We start from the raw sequence: 22,579 nt of genomic DNA, 5'->3' as shown, positions 1-22,579 counted from the left end.
TAAAAGAATCCTCCTGCCAGTGTAGGAGACCCGGATTCGGTCCCTAGTCCGGGAAGATCCCACATGCTGCAAAGCAACTAAGCCCATATACTACAATTATTGAGCCTGTGCCCTACAGCCCAGGAGCCATGGGCTGAGCCCGAATGCTGAAACTACTGAAGTCTGAGAGCCCTAGAGTCTGTGCTCTGCAACAAGAGAAGCCACCGCAATGAGAATCTTGAACACGGCAGCTAGAGTGTAGCCCACCCAGCAACGAAGACCCAGCAGAGACAAAAATAAATAATTTTTTAAAAAAAGAGTTAATGAAGAAAAGGGATTTTAATAGAAAGCTCTGAAACAGTATGTGTAATAAAAGCTGGTTAAGATTTAAAGACCAAAAAAAAAAAAAAGCTCTGTTTCTATATGCACATATATATGTATAAATGCACAAGAAAGTGCAGAGAGAATGCAAGAGCAAAGATGGATGGTCAAAAGCTCTGGTGAGGGTATTGGGATTATGTACGGACAGGAGAAGTGGAAAGTAAGGGATGAGAGTAAATTGAATTTTCCCCGTTTTGCATTTAAATTTTTTCCCCAAGAGACTATAAAAAGTAGGCTGTCATGTATTCTTTCTGAACTACACATTCTGCCTTTGGGCATGCTTTGCTGCCCACAAGCCTTGTGCTAAAACCACCCCTTGGGGACTTACAGAGTGTCTTTAAAAAAAATATTTATTTATTTGGCAGCATCACGTCTTAGTTGCAACACATGGAATGTTTACTTACAGAGAGCGAGCTTCTCTCTAGTTGCAAGGTGCGAGTTTACCTGCCCCACGGCACGCACGATCTTAGTTGCCCCGACCAGTGACTTCTGCGTTAGAAGTCAGATTCTTAACCACTGGACCACCAGGGAAGTCCCCAGAGTGTCTTATTCACCTTTATTCACACAGCATTTCTTCTGACCAAGCAATTTCTTTTATAGCAAATGAGAACAATGGACTTAGGATCATTGAGTTCATTTCTCTTATCATGTTTCTTATTGTCCTAAAGTAAAGCCTTTATACAGTAGTTGATGGCCTTTTCAGGACTCAATTATGTATGCCATCAAATGGGTGGCAATACCTGGCAGGGTTTGAGTCATGTGTGCTATAAATCAGTGATCTACATACACTGTTGTTCCTCCGCGATCCACTGGCTGTGGACCAGGGGGCAGGGACATGAGTGGCTCTTCTCACTGTTAGCCCTGCAGATCCACAGCCAGCATTTGGCTTCCTGCCTTCACATCTCTGTGCCCTGCTGGTGGAGAGGTCTCAGTCACCAAGGGCAGGGAGGCGGGGAGCTGTCCCCCAAGGGCACAACTGGGGAGGCCACTAAAGAGAAAGCCGGGATGGCCACCTGGCCACACTGCCTCCTCCCTCCAGTGAATCAACAGGCAAAGAGGTCACTGTAGTGTTTGGGGTGATTGATCCTGACTCTCAAGAGATAATTAGGCTGCAGTCACACAGTGGAGGTCAGGGAGTATATTTCTGGAATGCAGGGGTTCCCTGGGGTCCTCTTAGAACTCCTGTTGCTGCTGCTGCTAAGTCGCTTCAGTCGTGTCCGACTCTGTGCGACCCCATAGATGGCAGCCCACCAGGCTCCCCTGTCCCTGGGATTCTCCAGGCAAAAATACTGGAGTGGGTTGCCATTTCCTTCTCCAATGCATGAAAGTGAAAAGTGAAAGTGAAGTCGCTCAGTCGTGTCCGACTCTTAGCGACCCCATGGACTGCAGCCTACCAGGCTCCTCCATCCATGGGATTTTCCAGGCAAGAGTACTGGAGTGGGGTGCCATTGCCTTCTCCCTCCTGTAGGCTATGGTAAAATTCAGTGGAAAACGACAATAGCCCAAGTGCTTGCAGGTCTGCTATTGGCTCAGATCCTTCAGGGATGAAAAGGTTCAGGTCATCCTCCCAGGCAAGGAACTTGGACCAACCAAGGTGTTTGCCCAGGGCAGAGTATGGAATGGCCAGAGGATGAACTGACACACACCTGGCATGGGATTAAGAGAAGCTGGAGGAGATCTAGAGGGAGGTGGACCAGCTGCTGGCTCGGATAATGCCAAGTTCTTCTGGGGAAACAAAGCCATGAAACCCGCTAGCACAGCGGTTCTCAGATTCTGGCAGGCATCTGAATCACTAGCTGGGGAGAGCTGGGTCTAGAAGCTTCCCAGCCTATGCCTCCTGCTCAAAACCTTACAGTCAGGTCAGGACATTTCCTATTAATTTCTCAGACAATTCTAACACACAACTATAGGCAAGACCTTTGTGTTGGAAGGTGGGTACTTGTGGAACATTCTTGTATGGCCCCTTTGTTACCCAGTTGCCCAATATAATTATTTTATTCTCCAAATGAATGGCAGCCCCCAAAACATTAGCTCCATGGATCTTAAGATATACAAAGCTGCCCAAATTTGGAAACTCTGAGTTTCCCTTATTTAGTTCTCATGAATTTTGCTTCAATTAATAAAATGTGAAATAAATTTAGAAAAGACATTTTCTTATTTCCTTCTTCAGGGAGTCTTCCCAATGCAAGAATTGAACCCAGGTCACCTGCATCGCAGGCAGATTCTTTACCAACTGAGTTACAAGGGAAGTCAGTCAATAAAGCTTTGTGAAAGTGAAAATTGCTCAGTGGTGTGCAACTCTTTGCAACCCCATGGACTTATACAGCCCATGGAATTCTCCAGGCCAGAATACTGGAGTAGGTAGCCTTTCTCTTCTCCAGAGGATCTTCCTAACCCAGGAATCAAACCCAGGTCTCCCGCATTTCAGGTGGCTTCTTTACCAGCTGAGCCACCAGGGAAACCCAAGAATACTGGAGTGGGTAGCCTATCCCTTCTTCAGGGGTTCTTCCTGTCTCAGGAATCAAACTGAGATCTCCTGCATTGCAGGCAGATTCTTTACCGACTGAGCTACCAGGGAAGCTTTAATAAAGCTTTAAATGGTCATTAAACCTCTTACCTGGGCCGGCTGACTTATCTCCAGAGAGACTCCATGAGAGGATAAGAGATCTTTGTTATAGATGTGTACATTGACCTGTGATTAAGAGGAGTGGTCAGGACATCTATTCTAGTCATGCTCAATTGCTAGATGGCAAGAACCTTGATATCATGATGGTATATCTTATCAAGGTCTATAATGATGAGACCTCATACATGAAGGCAAAAGTTCTGGTCTGCCCTGAAGAGTAGAATAATTTCTGGCACCATAGGTTGATGAAAAAGCCAGTCTTTTTTATGCAAAGACTTTAGCCACCTGATTTGAAGAGCCGACTCATTGGATAAGACCCTGATGCTGGGAAAGATTGCAGGCAGGAGGACAAGGGGATGACAGAGGATGAGATGGTTGGATGGCATCACCAACTCAATGGATATTGGTTTGATCAAACTCTGGGAGATGGTGAAGGACAAGGAAGCCTAGAGTGCTGCAGGGGTCACAAAGAGTTGGACACAACTTAGAGACTGAACAACAGCAATCATTACTCCCAAAAATCAGTGGGCTTGATTCGTTCATTCCAGGGTTTCTTTCAGTAGTGGTAATAAACTTGTGATTGTTCATCGTCAACTCCTCTGCTGACTACTGTTGGCTTTTTAAAGAGGCAAGTCTTGTTAGAGCTGCTTTCCCAAGGGATAAATTTTTACCTGCCCAAGACCCTCCAGTGTGTTGCTCTGTCTCGGGAAATCTGCTTCCAGTTAATCAAAATTGACCATACTGTTGAAATTTCCCAGGGTCTGACTTTCTGTCCTCCAAGGTGACTGGCTGCCTGGCTGATAAATCAATCCTATTTATGTTGTGCCCACATGCTCAGTCACGTCCAACTCTTTGCACCCGCTGTGGACTGCAGCCCACCAGGCTCCTCTGTCCATGGGATTCTCCAGGCAAGAATTCTGGAGTGAGTTGCTATTTCCTCCTCCAGGGGGTCTTCCTGACCCAGGAATCAAACCCATGTGTCCTGCAGCTCTTGCATCTCTTGCATTGGCAGGCAGAGTCTTTACCACTGAGCCACCTGGGAAGCTCATTTATGTGGTTTGCTGCTGTTCAGTCACTAAATTGTGTCTGACTACTGTGGTAGTAGATGGTGAGTTAATAACAACAATAATAATATACAAAGTATACTTTCTGTGACATTAAGGTGAATCATCCCTCATAGCTCCCCTGTGAGATGGGTTGAATTGTCTCCATTTCAAAGATGAGAAAACAGAAAGTAAGTGACCACAGAATTCAAAAGCAGGATATCAGGATCAGAACCCAAGACCAGCTGCTCCCAAATCCACTTTTGTCCGAGTGTCCCTGATGAAATATTTATCCCTTATTGCAAACTCTGCTCATCCAAACCACCATATGCTTTATATTAGATATCTCTGGAAAATACAATCTTAAGTCATTTCCCCCAAAATTTGGCTGATGATAATCCATCTGGATTCATCCCAGGTGGCTGCATCTTGGCTTCATCCCAGATGGCTCAGTGGTAAAGAATCTGCCTGCCAGTGCAGAAGATCAAAGAGGTGCAGTTTTGATCCCTGGGTAGGAAAGATCCCCTGGAGGAGGAAACGGCAACCATCTCCAGTATTCTTGCCCGGAAAACCCCATGGACAGAGGAGCCAGGGGGTTACAGTCCACGGTGTCACAGAGAGTCAGACATCACTGAGCATGAGCACAAGCATAAAGAATCCATCTGTAGATTCTTTTAAAAATACAGGTTCTAGAATCCCAGCCTAGACCACTGAATGTGGCCCTTTAGCACAGAGGCCAGGGAAGGTGCAATTTTCTAAAAGTGTTATTGGAGTATAGTTGCTTTACAGTGTTTTGTTGATTTTAGCTGTACAGCAAAGTGAATCAATTATATGTATACACATATCCCTTCTTATTTGCATTTTCTTCCCATTTAGGTCACCATATAGCATGAGTGGAGCTCCCTGTGCTGAACAGTAGGTTCTCATTGGTTATCTACTTTGCACATAGTATCAAGGGTGTATATACGTCAATCCCAGTCTCCAGTTCATCCCACTACTCCCTTTCCCCGCTTAGTGTCCGTTTGTTCTCCGTGCCTGTGTCTCCATTTCTGTTTTGCAATTAGGTTTGTCTGTACCATTTTTCTATATTCCACATATACACAGTAAAATACGACATCTGTTTTTCTCTTTCTGATTTACTTCACTCTGTATGACAGTCTCTAGGTCCATCCACATCTCTGCAAATGGCACAGTTTTGTTCCTTTTTATGGCTGAGTAATACTACACTGTATATATGAACCACATCTTCTTTATCCATTCCTCTTTTGATGGACATTTAGTTTGCTTCTATACCTTGGCTATTGTGAATAATGTTGTGATGAACACTGGGGTGCAGGTATCTTTGGGAATTATGGTTTTTTCTAGATAGATGCCCAGGTGTGGGCACTGGGTCCTGTGGTAGGGAAGGTGCATTTTTAACTGGGCAAGCCCATTTGCAAATGACCATTATAATTCAGATAATTCCCCATCAGTGGAATTTCTACCAGCTAGAGCATTGGGAGAAGTAAATTATTGGAGGTAGGGGAGTTCTTGCATGTGCGCTAAGTTACTTCAGTCAAGACTAACTCTTTGCTACCCTGTGGACTGTAGCCCAACAGGCTCCTCTGTCCATGGGATTCTCCAGGCAAGAATACCGGAGTGGGTAGCCATAAACCTCCAGGGAATATTTCCAATTTCACCTAACACAATCCTCCAGGGAGCACCCTGGAAGAAAAGAGAGAAATGAGAGCACAAGGGTGGAGGCTTCCCACCTGGGCCTTTGTCTTGGCTAAAGTTTCCCAGATGCCTAAATAATGATATTCTCTTTGAATAAGAATTGTACAATCATACTGCTTGAGTTTGCATTTTGACTCCTCAGTTTCTAAACTCTATGAGTTTAGATCAATTACCTAACCTCTCTGTGCCCCAGGTTTCCCATCTGTAAAACTGGGGGTGGTAATTGTAACTACCACCTAAGGATATTGTCAGAATTAAATAATATAATATTAAGATAAATGTCCAGTACATAGTAAATGTTCTAAAATATTATTAGTTATTATGATGTTAGATAATAATATCATATAATACTACTAATAGTAAAGTTCAAGTTTATATAATTCTTATGGCACAAAAAACTTTGACCTGTCCACTTAATTTTTTAACCTACCATATATAAGTTTCTAAAATATGTCAGGCATTGTGTCAAGAGCTTTATATATAATTTAATTTGGGGGGGGTAATAATTTAGACTCACAGAAAGTTGGGAAAATGGTGCAGAGAGATCCATGTACCTTGCCATCAGCTTCCTCTAATGATAACATCTTAATGAAAGTAAGTGTTAGTTGTCCAGTCATGTCCAACTCTTTGCAATCCCATGAACTATATAGCCCACCAGGCTCCTCTGTTCATGGACTTCTCCAGGCAAGAATACCTGAGTGGGTAGCCATTCCCTTCTCCAAGGGATCTTACTGACTCAAGGATTGAACCCTTGTCTACTGCATTACAAGCAGATTATTTTCCGTATCCATACATATAATTTTGTTTTTTAAGATGAAACTTTCCGGATGAAGAAACTGAAGCTAGGTCAAACAGCTTACCAAAGGACAGAACTCAAGGTCTTCAATTAAATTTAAAAAAAAAAAAAAACTGCCCTTAATTTTGTGTATGCGGAATTCAGGACAAAGAAGGGACATTTGGAAAATCAGGTTTCTTCTTTTGAAGTGGATTGAACACTCCCACAAAGTGCTTCACTTTTCAGAGACAGTTGACAGATTTCATCCCATTTACTTCCTGAAAACAGCCCTAGGAGGTAGCAGGGCAGAGACAATCTTATTCTAATTTCACATTTGAGGGAAGAGCTGTTAAATGAATTTGCCTAAAGTCACAGGACAAACTCAGATATGGGAAATTTTTTTTAAATCTCTAGATTTCGCTAGACACAGGGCAAACATTAAAAAATGTCTAGGACTTCGCTGGTGGTCCAGTAGTTAAGTGTCTGCCTGCCATGCAGGGAACACAGGTTTGATCTCTGATCTAGGAAGAGTCCACGTGCCACAGGGCACCTAAGCCACACGCCCTAGAGCCTGTGGTCTGAAACAGCAGAAGCCACCGCAATGAGAAGCCCATGCACCACAATTAGAGAATAGCCCCTGCTCCCTCAACTAGAGACAGCCTGTGCCTAGCAACAAAGACCCAGTGCAGCAAAAAATACCTTGTTGTTCAATTGCTCAGTCATGTCTGACTCTTTGTGACCCTATGGACTGCAGCATGCCAGGCTTCCCTGCCCTTCAGTATCTCCCAGAGTTTGCGCAAACTCATGTCCATTAAGCTGGTGATGCCATCCAACTATCTCATCCTCTGTTGCCCACTTCTCTTCCTGCTGTCAATTTTTACCAGCCTCAGAGTCTTTTCTAATGAGTTGTCTCTTTGCATCAGATGGCCAAAGTATTGGAGCTTCAGCTTCAGCAAGAAATTAATAATAAAAAATTTTAAATATGTATTTTCCAAAAATGTCCAGAAGAATGGTTGTGTAAACAAGTCCTTGTCTTTTCATTCTATATCCTCAGTGTCCATGGGAAATAAACAAAGGCGTTTGGGAACTGTCATCTCCAAATAAACAGTTTGTAGGGAGAAGAGCCTTTAGTGTGCTGAATATATGGAAACCCTTCACCGTTTCTTTCTAAACTCCTCTGAAATGATAGGAACCTTGCAACGAGACAACAGACACATGAACTCAGGCTTTCAGCCTGGAAGCATAGCATAGGGAACACAAAAAGGAGAAACTGTGCAGGCCTTTTCATTGCCCAAATACCTCCAGTGAAGCCTTTATGCTGAAAAGCATAAAAGTGAATTTGACTCCCTCTTTAAAATCCCTGGACCAAATTGGATTTACTGTTTGAGTGCAGGAAACTTTATCAAGATTATGGAAACAGAAAAGAATTTGAGATTAACACACACTGTACATTTCAGTACAGGTGGCAGGACAATTAGAAATCTAGTTAAGCTATGGAAAATCTCATAAATCTGGGAAGGATTTAGATCTTGGTGTGCTTTGGTGCAACCCATCATCAGATGCGTGTTGTACTCGGTCTCCTTGCATCCAGACTCCCCAGGTGCGGGGGAGATGATGTAAAGGAGAAGAATAAAGAAGTGATTTTTCTCTGATCCACCTTTTGTGTGGGGCAAACAATTAGGTGGCACTGGTGCCTGCAAGGGGAACTGAGCGAGTCCCTGAGTGCTGCCTCTGTCACTGTTTCACAGGCTTCACGTTTCCCTTTTAACAGTAACTAACAAGATGGGGACTCCCCTGCTGGTCCAGTGGCTAAGACTCTGGACTCCCCATGCGGGAGGCCTGGGTTTGATCCTTGGTCAGGAAAATAGATCCCACATGCTGCAACTAAGAGTTCGAGTGCCACAACTTAAAAAAAAAAAAAAAAAGATCCTGCATGCCAAAACTAAGACCTGGTGGGAAGAAATAAATAAAAGAAATATTTTTAAAAATTAAAAATAGATGGTGAATTTGTCAATGCTCAATTACTGACTTGTCTTTTCTTAAAGTCCTTGAGGACAGGGGCCAGTGACAATGGCCACTGAATCTGAATGCCAGCACAATATCCAGCTCGCGGGAGGTAGTAGGAGTCGTGTTAGTTGCTCAGTCAGTCATGTCTGACTATTTGCGATCCCAGGACTCTAGTCCACTCTAGTCTCTGTCCATGGGATTCTTCAGGCAAGAACGCTGGAGTGGGTTGCCATTTCCTTCTCCAGGGGATCTTCCTGACCAGGGATCGAACCCAAGTCTCCTGCATTGCAGGCAGATTCTTTACCATCTGAGCCACCAGGAGGTTATCTGTGGAATTAATGAGTTGTACTTTAATTTCTTACACTTTGAGATACACTAAAGTTTTGGCATATGAAAAAAAAATGAAAATAACAAAAGTAACAGGTAACTACTTATATGCAGATGCTTGATTTTAGAATTTGAAATAGTTGATGCACCTCTGTACGTTTACCTTGAATTTCGTACACTTTAGGTTCTTGCAAAAGTCTTTGATGCCTTTATCTTGTGTGTAAATGCTATTTATTTAGCATAGATATTAAAGAAAACTTTCTGGGGGGAAAAAGTAACTAAGAGCATTCCCACAAAATTTTAAAAGCAGCTGAAAGAAATGGCAAAAAAATGCTCAAAAGCAAAGACTAACCTTGACCATGGCTGCTCTGGCCACTTCATTATCATATTCCCCAAAATAAGAAGAAAGAAAAAGGAGAAGGAGGAAAATAACACATTGATTTTAACTGACAAAGAATTGAGTAAAACTGCTGCTGCTACTGCTAAGTCACTTCAGTCGTGTCTGACTCTGTGTGACCCCATAGACGGCAGCCCACCAGGCTCCCCTGTCCCTGGGATTCTCCAGGCAAGAACACTGGAGTGGGTTGCCATTTACTACGATTCATTTTGGCTCAGCGGTAAAGAATCTGCCTACTAGCGCAGGAGACAGGGGTTCAGTCTCTGGGTTGGAAATATCCTCTGGAGAAGGAATGGCAACCCACTCCAGGATTGTAGCCTGGAGAATTCCATAGACAGAGGAGCCTGGCAGGCTACAGTCTATAGGATCACAAAGTTGGATGTGACTTAATGACCAAACAACAGCAACAGCAATGTCAAATCAAGGGCTTTATTTGTCTATGATCTTAATCAGTAGTGAGCACACTTTTTCTGTAATGTGTCAGAGAGAAAACATGTTAGGCTTGGAGGGTCACATGGTCTATGTCCACTCCTCAGCTTTGCAGTGGCTGGCTAAAAGCAGCCTGGGATAATATGCAAATGAATGGGAGGGGCTGTGTTCCAATAAAACTTTATTTATGCTGAAATTTGAATCTCATATAATTTTCATGTGTCATAAAAGAGGATTATTCTGATTTTTCCCCAGTATTTAACAATGAAAAAACCTTTCAGGGTCTGCACAAAAGCAGGCCTTAGGTGGGATTTAGTCCAAGGGCTGTAGGTTGCTGACTCCTGATCTAGGTCTATTCTGCCCCTTAATCTTTTTTGGAGACAGCCTTTTAGAGTGAGGAAGATGAGAACTCCCCAGATCTGTATGGGGGTCCGTGTCCAACTTGCTCTTGGTTAGTTGGGAAGTCATGTCCGACTCTTTGCGAACCCACGGACTGTAGCCTACTAGGCTCCTCTGTCCATGGGATTTCCCAGGCAAGAATAGTGGAGTAGGTTGCCATTTCCTCCTGTGGGAGACCGAACCCATGTCTCGTGCATTGGCACGTGGATTCTTCACCGTTGAGCCTCAGAGAAGCCCTTGTCCCAACTTGATGGGTCACAAATCCTTTCTTCCAAATATTCTGAGCTTCTGTTCCAGTATTCGGACTCTGACAATCAGATGCCCGTTTTCAATGTTACTTGAACTCTTTTGTCTTACTCAGTGATAACTGTTACCAAGAATGTGTTTCCCAGGTGCCACAGTGATGAAATAATATGCCTGCAATGCAGGAGATGTGAGAGACAAGGGTTTGATCCCTGGGTTGGTAAGATCCCCTTGAGAAGGAAATAGCAAGCCACTCCAGTATTCTTGCCTGGGAAATCCCATGGACAGAGGAACCTGGTGGACTACAGTTCATGGGATCACAAAGAGACATGACTGAGCAACTAACACTTCACTTACTCTCTTTTTCAGTGATTACACTTTCCAAGAATGGATAAAACAACACAGATTTAAAGGTAGCTTACAAGGCAGCTTTAAAATCTGGACCTTGAAATTGTTTCCCAACACCAGATCTCTCAAGGGGTGTCTATAGTGGCTCTACACTGGATATTGCCAACCCACATCTTATATGCCCTGAAAACGTGCTTGGAGAGGTCAGGCTGAGAGAAATGTTTTCTCCAGCCCAAGAGCACTGAGGAATGAAAGCCCCTTACCCTCTTTATCAGGGACTTCATGTGGATGGAATGAAACACTGCTTTAGGGTACTTTGGAAATAGATTTTTATCTGCTCGGGCAGTCCTCCAAATGAGATGCCAGAAAACATACCTTCAATGTCAGAGAATGGAGTTTTCTACAGGGAGAGTTTTGCAAATCTTAGGAAATTCCAACCAAGTCCTGGAGATTCAGCCCTGGTACTTAGAGCAGACATAGCTCCAATCTTGGGGTGTCTGGGCTAGCAGCAGCCTTTACTGTACCCTTGAGGGCCAGACTAGAAAAAGAAGAGAGAATTTTGCCTCATCTGGGAGTGACACCATCAATGACAAGTAGGCTCTGGTTAGAGAGTGAATAAAAAAGGGCTTCCACCCTGATGCTGGGAAAGACTGAGGGCAGGAGGAGAAGGAGGTAACAGAGGATGAGATGGTTGGTTGGCATCACCTACTCAATGGATATGAGTTTGAACAAACTCCAGGAGATAGTGAAGGACAGGGAGGCCTGGCATGCTGCAGTCCATGGGATCATATAGAGTTGGGTAAGACTTGGTGAGTGAACAACAACAAAGAGATTGAGAGTCTAGGAGAGGGAACAAATACAGTGACAAAGCCCAGAAAGCATCAGTGATAGGGCTTCCTCCCAAACAAAGAGGGCACAGATTTACTGGAAGTTGCTTCTAGAGTTCAGTTCAGTTCAGTTGCTCAGTTGTGTCCGACTCTTTGAAACCCCATGAACCCGCAGCACGCCAGGCCTCCTGTCCATCACCAACTCCTGGAGTCTACCCAAACCCATGTCCATTGAGTTGGTGATTCCATCCAACCACCTCATCCTCTGTCACCCCCTTCTTCTCCTGCCCTCAATCTTTCCCAGTATCAGGGTCTTTTCAAATGAGTCAGCTCTTCTCATCAAGTGGCCAAAATATTGGAGTTTCAGCTTTAACATCAGTCCTTCCAATGAACACCTAGGACTAATCTCCTTTAGGATGGACTGGTTGGATCTCCTTGCAGTCCAAGCGACTCTCAAGAGTCTTCTCCAACACCACAGTTCCAAAGCATCAATTATTTGGCACTCAGCTTTCTTTATAGTCCAACTCTCACATCCATACATGACCACTGGAAAAACCACAGCCTTGACTAATCGGACCTTTGTCAGCAAAGTAATGTCTCTGCTTTTTGAAATATCAATAACCTCAGATATGCAGATGATACCACCCTTATGGCAGAAAGTGAAGAAGAACTAAAGAGTCTCTTGATGAAAGTGAAAGAGGAGAGTGAAAAAGTTGGCTTAAAGTTTAACATTCAGAAAACGAAGATCATGGCATCTGGTCTCATCACTTCATGGCAAATAGATGGGGAAACTGGCTGACTTTATTTTGGGGGGGCTCCAAACTCACTGCAGATAGTGATTGCAACCATGAAATGAAAAGACACTTACTCCTTGGGAGGAAAGTTATGACCAGCCTAGTTCAGTTCAGTTCATTTCAGTTCAGTCGCTCAGTTGTGTCCGACTCTTTGTGACCCCATGAATTGCAGCACACCAGGCCTCCCTGTCCATCACCATCTCCTGGAGTTCACTCAGACTCACATCCATCGAGTCTGTGATGCCATCCAGCCATCTCATCCTCTGTCGTCCCCTTCTCCACTTGCCCCCAATCCCTCCCAGCATCAGAGTCTTTTCCAGTGAGTCAACTCTTCTCATGAGGTGGCCAAAGTATTGGAGCTTCAGCTTTAGCATCATTCCTTCCAAAGAAATCCCAGGGTTGATCTCCTTCAGAATGGACTGGTTGGATCTCCTTGGTTGCAGTCCAAGGGACTCTCAAGAGTCTTCTCCAACACCACAGTTCAAAAGCATCAGTTCTTCAGCACTCAGCCTTCTTCACAGTCCAACTCTCACATCCATACGTGACCACAGGAAAAACCATAGCCTTGACTAAATGGACCTTAGTTGGCAAAGTAATGTCTCTGCTTTGGAATATACTATCTAGGTTGGTCATAACTTTTCTTCCAAGGAGTAAGCGTCTTTTAATTTCATGGCTGCAGTCACTATCTGCAGTGATTTTGGAGCCCCCCAAAATAAAGTCTGGCACTGTTTCCACTGTTTCCCCATCCATTTCCCATGAAGTGATGGGACTGGATGCCATGATCTTCATTTTCTGAATGTTGAGCTTTAAGCCAACTTTTTCACTCTCCTCTTTCACTTTCATCAAGAGGCTTTTTAGCTCCTATTCACTTTCTGCCATAAGAGTGGTGTCATCTGCACAACCAACCTAGACAGCATTTTAAAAAGCAGAGACATTAGCCCCAAGCTCAAATTCCTGTGCTTTAGGGTGGAGTTCAAGGGCACATTCTGTCTCTATCTGCAGGCTAGGACACTTGTGCCTCTGGTGTAATCAGAAAGAGAAGGGGAATCAAGGCAGCCCTGCGTAGGAGGCTGAACTGATGTGTGGGCCCAGGTGAGGCTGAGCTCACAATGAAGCAGTTTCCTTCAGGCTCTGAATTGGTATGATCACCCCTGTGACCTTCTCTGCCTAGCTCTGCCAGAAGTTAGTGATTTTATTTAGTTGGTTGATTGGGTGTTGTCTACTTGTTCCTGTTGAAGAAATGTTTAAAGCTTCAAAAGCAAACCAAACTGTGCACTCCTTTTTCCAAGCAAAAGCCTGGCAGCCAATCATCTTTAGATGATTCTCTTGCATTTTTTAGAGGATAATATTACCCAACTGCAAAATGGCAAATCTCTTTTCTTTCTCAATTATTTATTCCTCTTGGTCATTATTCTTACTGCCTAGTTAGCTCTAGCTCAGTGTTGAAAAGTACAGGTAATAATGTAAAGTTCTGCCTTGTTCCTGTCTTTAATGGGAATGCTTTGAAAGCGCTGTTGTTTGTTCCTTATAAAAACATTTTCTTAAATTAAGCAATTTTTTTTCTATTCCTAGCTTAGTAATGGTTTTATTGACGTTCATTGTTTTATTTAATTTTAATAAGAAATAAGTACTAAATTTTAATGAACGATTTTTAAGCACATGCTTCATTTTCTTGTTCTTTTAATATAGTCGATTATGTTAACAGATTTCCTAATGATGAATCATCTTTGAACAACTAGAATGAAGCCTATTTTCCATGATATATGATCTTTTCACACATTGAATTCAACCTGATAATAGTTATAATAGTTTCAGACTTTATTGAGAACTGTGAAAGTTCTGAGATTTTCTTTCTGCCTGCTTACAAACTAGGAAGTTAACCATAGTATCATATAAACTAACAGAATACACAAGACCTTGGGTCAAAGACAGACAACTTTATTACTCACAGCACAACAAACAGCATAAGCATCAAGCTTCCATTGGTTTCCCTTGCTCTGTAAACCCCAAAATACAGGCAGGTGCTATACAGCCAACAGGATTATATCACATTTGAAGAACTCCAAGGTTTGGGAACCTGAATCTTTTATAGAGAGAAGTAAGCAAAGACAAGCTTCCCTGGTGGCTCAGTGGTAAACAATCTGCCTACCAATGCAGGAGACATGGGTTCAATCCCTGGTCCGGGAAGATCCCCTGGAGAAGGAAGTGGCAACCCATTCTAGTATTCTTACCTGGAGAACCCCATGGGCAGAGCAGCTCAGTGTACTACAGTTCAAGGAGTCAGAGTCAGACATGACTTAGCAACTGAACAACAACAAGAAAAGACACCAGAGAGAGACATCATTTTTTTCATACAGTAAGCAATTTTCCTCTATTCCAGCTGGAGGTTCTATCACTGTCTTCCAGGGTTTTGACTTTGCAAGCATCCTTGAAATCATAGCCTGGAACAAAAGGGCAGTTATTACCTCTGTTTGTAAGATGTGTGGAAACACAAGAGTTCCACAGAGCCTGTCTCTCAATAAACTTTTGTGTATATTGGCATTTATTTGTTTTTGGCAGCACTATATGGCATGTGGAAGTTCCCTTACCAAGGATCAAATACGTGCCCCCTGCAGTGGAAACATGAAGTCTTAACCACTGGACCACCGGGGAAGTCCTATATTGGCATATATTTGTAAGTGAAATTTGTCTGAAATTTTTTTTGGAGAGCTAGCCAGTTCAAGAGCTGTCTGGATTTTGCTGGCTTCATAGAACAAAAGAATAAGTTTTTATACTTACATGTGTTTAAAGGTCTCATTGGAGTATTATGGTCTTTGAAACACCAATAGAGCTTACTCATAAGTCTTTGTCTAGTGCCTTTTTTAAGTGTAGATTTTTTACTGCCATTTAGATTTCTTCTGTGGTTATCATCTGTTCAAGGCTTATTCCTATTATGTGTGAGTTTTATTAATTGACATACAGTATTCCTAGAAATATTTCCATTTCATCTATATATAATATTTATTGTTGTGTAGCATTCAAAATGCAGGAATTTACTAATGTGAGGTTTTCTTTTTTTTTTTTATTTCACTGAAAACTTTTTATTGACCTTTTGGATAGAAATGGGAATTTATTTTGCCAAGAAGAATGATCCCATTGTACTTCTGCTAGAACCAGCAAGTGGCCTCCTCTTTGCTGATTCTGTGTTTGGCCTTAATGCAGCCTGCCCTGTGGTGCTGAAACCTAGCCTATCCAGCACCAAGTAGAAGCCCAGGCTATAGATTTCAACTCTTATGCCATATTTTATCCCCAGATTCATCTGTTCTTGAATCCCCAGAGTTTCCACTATCTAAGAAGTTATTTTTTCTTAACTCATATTCTTGTACTTTCAGAACTTTCTCCAGGATTTCTTCTGCCTTGAGTGAGAGTAAGCTGAAATAATCAATAGATTTAAACTTCTAAAGACTTCAGATATTGAAATTATCAGATCCAGAAGATAATATACAGAAAATACACATTTAAAAATATATATTTACAACATATTTACAAAATAAAAGATGGATTGTAAAGCTAGCAATTCACAAGAGACTATCTGAAATGCTAGGGTACATTTGGAAAAGAAACAAATTAGACTTCTTGAAATGAAAAGTGTGATCATTCAAATTTAAAGATCAATAGTAGAAAAGTTAAGCAAAGTCCAGGGAGAAACGGAGAAAGATTGAGTAACCTGGAAGATAGAACTGATAACATTATGGAGGATAAAACCAGAGAGACACAGTGGTGAAATATATGATAGGGAGAGAGGTAGCATATGTAGAATGAGAAATATGATATACATTAAATCATAGTCCCAGAAACCGAAAATGGAGAGGATAAAGGAGAAACAATATTTAAAGAGACAGGGCTTCCCTGGTGGTCCAGTGGCTAAGACTCTGCACTTCCAATGTAGGGGGCCCGGGTTCAATCTCTGGTCAGGGAACTAGATGCTACATGCCACAACTAAAGATCCTGTATGTCACAATTAAGACCCACTGCAGCCAAATAAAACAGCAAATAAATAAGAACAAAAGAGAAAGATATAGGGACTTCCTTGGTGGTCCAGTGGTTAAGACTCAGTGCTTTCAGTGCAGGAGTTTTGATCCCTGGTTGGGGAACTAAGATCCCTGCATGTCATGTGGTGTGGAAAAAAAAAATTGAAATAAAATAAAGTGATAATGACCATGAATTTTCCAGGACATATAAAACACACGAATCTACAGATACAAGGATAGCATATACCAAGCAGAGTAAGCAAAAACAAATCCATACCTATATACCAGCGGCAAAGAGAACATGTTACTAGCAGTCAGAGAGTAAAGACAGATTCTCTCCAGAGGAATGAGAGTTATTCAGACAGCTTAGAACAGGAACCAGAAGATATGAAATAACATAGTTGAGGGAAACTCATGTCAATCATGATTTCCATATCTTGAATATATTCTTTCGAGTACAAGGGGGAAATGATGGACTTCTCTACAAGTAAGAATTAAAGGAGTGTGGGGCCAAAAGAGGGCTTCCCTGTTGGCTTAAACAGTAAAGAATTTATCTTTTATTTATGCAGGAGACCCAGATCCCTCGGTTGGGAAGATCCCCTGGAGAAATGGAATGGCTACCCACTCCAATATTCTTGCCTGGATAATCCCATGGACAGAGGAGCCTGGTGGGCTACAGTCCATAGGGTCAGAGCGAGTTGGACATGACTTGGCATGCAAACAAAAATTGTCTTTATAAAATAATAATAACACTGCTTAAGGACAAGGATACTACTTCTTCAGAACTTTTTCTATTTCATTACTGGAGAAAGAGGTCAAGGAGCTGACTTTATTTTGCGTCAATCCCCACCCTCCACACCAGAATGTAGGCTCCACGAGAATAGGATCTCATCTGTTTTGTTCACTGTTTCTGTCCAACACACAGAACAGTGCCTGGCGCATAGAAGGACTCAATAAACATGCATTGACTGTATGAATTAATGTGTGGTTTGACTGCAAATTCATCCTCACTATTCTAGTAACTGTATCCTCTCAGTGCAAGATGTCCCACTCCCCTCTCTATCCAGGAGTCAATCAGAAACTTTCCCTTGGAATTTGCATCTTATGTGGAGTGACACAGATACTACAGTTGGCTACAGCTCCTTCCTCCCAATGATAGGGTCCAGAGGACATCTCCTGCTGAGACCATCAGAGCTAATATGATTCCCTCCCCCCAGAAGACAGTTTTTTGAGTTTCCTTTGATTCTGTGAATTACCACATACACTCCTAGTAAATTCCTTTTCTTTGCCTCACTTAGCTGCAATCTGTCCTTCTGTCCTTTGTGTCACCAAGAAGTCCTCAAAGGATGCGGTGTTGTTGGGGGAAAGTCTGCTGCCCATCTGACTCTCCTTCCTTAGTAGGTATTATCCTTGGATTTCTAGAGTTTTACCAGAGTGTCCAGTCAGTCAGTTCAGTTGCTCAGTTGTGTCCGACTCTTTGCGACCCCAGAAATCACAGCACCCCAGGCCTCCCTGTCCATCACCAACTCCCAGAGTTCACACAAACCCATGTCCATTGAGTCAGTGATACCATCTAACCATCTCATCCTCTGTCATCCCCTTCTCCTCCTGCCTTCAATCTTTCCCAACATCAGGGTCTTTTCAAATGAGTCAGCTCTTCTCATCAAGTGGCCAAAATATTGGTGTTTCAGCTTCAACATCAGTCCTTCCAATGAACACCCAGGACTAGTCTCCTTTAGGATGGACTGGTTGGATCTCCTGGCAGTCCAAGGGACTCTCAAGAGTCTTCTCCAACACCACAGTTCAAAAGCATCAGTTCTTCAGTGCTCAGCTTTCTTTAGAGTCCAACTCTCACATCCATACATGACTACTGGAAAAACCATAGCCCTGACTAGATGGACCTTTGTTGACAAAGTAATGTCTCTGCTTTTTAATATGCTGTCTAGGTTGGTTATAACTTTCCTTCCAAGGAGTAAGTGTCTTTTCATTTCATGGCTGCAATCACTATCTGCAGTGATTTTGAGGCCCCCAAAAATAAAGTCAGCCACTGTTTCCACTGTTTCCCCATCTATTTGCCATGGAGTGATGGGACTGGATGCCATGATCTTAGTTTTCTAAATGTTGAACTTTTTCGCTCTCCTCTTTCACTTTCATCAAGAGGCTCTTTAGTTCTTCTTCACTTTCTGCCATAAGGGTGGTATCATCTGAGGTTATTGGTATTTTTCCCAGCAATCTTGATTCCAGCTTGTGCTTCATCCAGCCCAGCATTTCTCATGATGTACTCTGCATAGAAGTTAAAGAAGCAGGGTGACAATATACAGCCTTGATGTACTCCTTTTCCTATTTGGAATCAGTCTGTTGTTCCATGTCCAGTTCTAACTATTGCTTCCTGACTTGCATATAGGTTTCTCAAGAGGCAGGTCGGGTGGTCTGGTATTCCCATCTCTTTCAGAATTTTCCAGTTTATTGTGATCCACACAATCAAAGACTTTGGCATAGTCAATAAAGCAGAAATAGGTGTTTTTCTGGAACTCTCTTGCTTTTTTGATGACCAGCAGATGATGGCAATTTGATCTCTGGTTCCTCTGCCTTTTCTAAAACCAGCTTGAACATCTGGAAGTTCACGTTTCACGTACTGCTGAAGCCTGGCTTGGAGAATTTTGAGCATTATTTTACTAGTGTGTGAGATGAGTGCACTGTGCGGTAGTTTGATGCGTAGGTCTTTCCCCACCCCCACCCCCCTCAAAAATCCTGCTTGGCAGTGGGTGAATTCCTTCCATCTGAAGATTATAAATATTAGCTAATTAATTGTTAAAAGAAATACGAAATGGGAGATAATGAAACCTAGAAAGACTCTAGTCTTTTTTTTAACCTCTGGAAACATTTCTTCTGTTAGTACTTTGGTTTATCTTCTTCTGTTTCCTCCTTCTATTATAAACCTTTAGTTTTCCTTTGTGTGGGGGGTTTGTTTTTCCAGTTTCCTTTTCTATCTTGTTAATACCATACAATGGAAATGAAATACGTTTTCTATATTGATTTCATAACCAATGATTTATGGAATTATCATCCCATGTCTCTGTACTGCAGCATGAAAAAGGGTCTTGTAAACATGATACTTTATGCTCAGTTGCTCAGTTGTGTCCAACTCTTTGTTACCTCATGGACTGTAAGCCTGCCAGGCTCCTCTGTCCATGGGATTCTCCAGGCAAGAATACTGGAGTGGGTTGCCATGCCCTTCTCCAGGGGATCTTTCTGACTCTCCTGTGGCGCCTGTATTGGCAGTCAGATTCTTTACCACTGAGCCCCCTGGGAAGCTAGTCATATGTCATTTCTCTACTTCAAACCCTTCAACAGCTTCCCAGTGTTCACAGAACAATGTTCAAAATCCTCTTCCTGGCGGACAATGACCCTCCTGTGGTCAGCTCATCTCTCTGGCCTTCCTCCCTCTGCTTTCCTATTTTCCACCTGACTCAAGAACTCAAGTCCCAGTGATCTACCCCGTGTCCTTTCTCACCTTGGTAGCCTACTCATACTCTGTCTTTTGTCTGGAATGTCTTCTCTTTATCCATTTGGCCAGCCCTGCCATACACAGTCTTCAGAAATTCTCCAGACCTAGGGTTATTCTGTTGTATCTATTTCCTTCATGGAATTGTAGTTATTTATGCCATTAGTTGCCTAAAGACTATTTTTATTTATGACTATGGCAGGACAACAGGTTTTATTTGGGGTACAAGACAATTATTGTTAATAAAAGAATGATAGTGAAGATTTTCAATGGAGATAACAAATCTCAAAGAAGTTTGGTCAAGGCAACAAAGAGCAAGGCAAATCCAGGTTCCCACGTTGGTGCCTGTTAGGACTGCCTGTAGTGTTTCAAGATGCTGCTTGTTACAGGACCTAAGGGAAGGGATCCATCTCATAAATAATTATACCTGCCTCATTGTTGGTTCAGGTGGTTAAGAATCTGCCTGCAATGCGGGAAACCTGGGTTCAATTCCTGGATTGGGAAGACCCCCTGGAGAAAGGAATGGCAACCCACTCCTGTATTCTTGCCTGGGAAATCTCAAGGACAGAGGAGCCTGGTGGGCTACAGTTCATAGGGTCACACAGAGTCAGACATGACTGAGTGACTAACACTTTGACTTTGAAAGCACTTCTGAAATAGTGCCTAGTATATAGTAAGCAGTGTGAAGTAAAAGTGAAAATGTTAGTCATTCAGTCATGTCCAATTCTTTGTGAACTTTGCTCCCAGTAAAATGTGATTCTCGGTATTCATCATTCTTTCCAGTCTGGGGACCAATTCTCTGGTGAATCTAAGAAAAGTTGTTGATTTTCAGTTTGCTCAGCTTTTTCTTAGTGTGAGCATGGAACTGATAACTTCTAAGATCTTTGCTTGTCAAAGATTTCAGAATTCCCTTAATTAATAGTTCTACACCAATGACTCATAATTTAAATTTCCAGCCTAGGCTTCTCTGAGCTCCAGAATCATATGTATTCTCACTTGAATGTCTCAGAGGCATCTCAACTCAATATATTTTACCAAATTTATGATCCCCCATACATGTACACACATATCAAATAACAGCTGATCTGATCTTTCGATCTTCCTCATCTCCAAAAGAGTTCCCTTACCAGCCAGTTTCCCAGGCTACAGACCTGAAACTCGTCCTTGACTCATTTCTCTCTTACACATCCAATGCCTCGTCAAGTCTTGATTTTATTTCCCAGATACCTTTCACAAGAATTCGTGTCTCTGGACTTCCCTGGCAGTCCAGTGGGAAGACTCTGCCCTCCCAGTGCAGAGGGTCTGGGTTCCATCCTTGGTCAGGGAACTAGATCCCACATGCAGCAACTAAAACAAACAAACAAAAAACAACACAGAATTCGTCTCTTCCTCTATTGTCACTAGTGGTTCAAGTCGCTTGCCTGAACTGCAATAATATCCTCCTTCTGTCTGCTTCATTACTGAAGACCCACGACCTCAAACAACCATTCATAATGCAAATCTGATTATGTCCTCACATACTGCTCTGCATAGCCCCCAGCTCGGATCAGCACATCCAGCGTGCTGGGTCCTCTTCATCGCAGAGACTTTGTTAGTTCTGCTCTCTCTGTCTAGGATGTGCTTTCCTTCCTGCTTCCTCACCTGGTCTAGGATGTGCTTTCCTCACCTGGTTCACACCTGCCCACTTTCTCAGATCTCAATTCAAGCCTCTTGCACTCAGGAAAACCCTTCCTGATGCCCGAGGCTCAGATTGCCATCCTTCCTTTTATGCTCACAGAATTTACCCTGCCTCCCCACCTTGCCTGGGCGTGCCTTCACAGCGCTCAAGCCATTTCATAATTACTTTCGGCTCAGATGGTAAAGAATCTACCTGCAATGGGGTAGACCCAGGTTCAATCCCTGGGTCAGACAGTAAAGAATCTGCCTGCAATGGGGGAGACCCAGGTTCAACCCCTGGGTCAGGAAGATCCCTTGGAGAAGGTGTGGCTACCCAATCCCTTGCCTGGAGAATCCCATGGGGGGTGGAGGTGGGGCATGGCTACCACAGGCCAATGGGGTTGCAAAGAACCAGATACGACACAACTGAGCAACTTTCACCTCCAGCAAGATTATTTCCTTGTTGTTGGACTAGACTATAAACTCTAAGAGAGAGGGGAGCAAGTCTATTTTACTCATCATTGAACCTTCAGCCTGCCCAGGACTTGGCACAAAGTAGCTGCTAAGAAATATTTATTAAATGACTAAATTATCTCTCTCACCCACATTCTGATACTTCCCAGATTTACATAGCGAAACTGGTCCTCCCTCCTAATCAATCTATGGACTCCAGATCCTGCTGGAAAGTTCCTCCTGGAAAACCCACAGACAATCCCCCTTCTTCTGTATTGTCTCGATCTGGTGAATGGTATCATCCTTTACCATGACTTAGGGCAGAACCCTGATGTCATCTTGGAGTCCTGCTTCTTGCTCAACCACCACTTTCCGGAAATCACGGTCTGCCCCTTCCTACCTCCTACTTCAGTTCAGTTCAGTCACTCAGTCATGTTCGACTCTTTGAGACCCCATGAATCACAGCACGCCAGGCCTCCCTGTCCATCACCATCTCCTGGAGTTCACTCAGACTCACATCCATCGAGTCCGTGATGCCATCCAGCCATCTCATCCTCGGTCTCCTTCTCCTCCTGCCCCCAATCCCTCCCAGCATCAGAGTCTTTTCCAAGGAGTTAACTCTTCGAATGAGCTGGCCAAAGTATTGGAGCTTCAGCTTTAGCAT

The sequence above is a fragment of the Oryx dammah genome, unplaced genomic scaffold (genome assembly GCF_014754425.2).
Source record: "Oryx dammah isolate SB20612 unplaced genomic scaffold, SCBI_Odam_1.1 HiC_scaffold_25, whole genome shotgun sequence".
In the NCBI taxonomy this organism is placed as follows: Eukaryota; Metazoa; Chordata; class Mammalia; order Artiodactyla; family Bovidae; genus Oryx; species Oryx dammah.
This window is presented reverse-complemented; position numbering follows the sequence as displayed.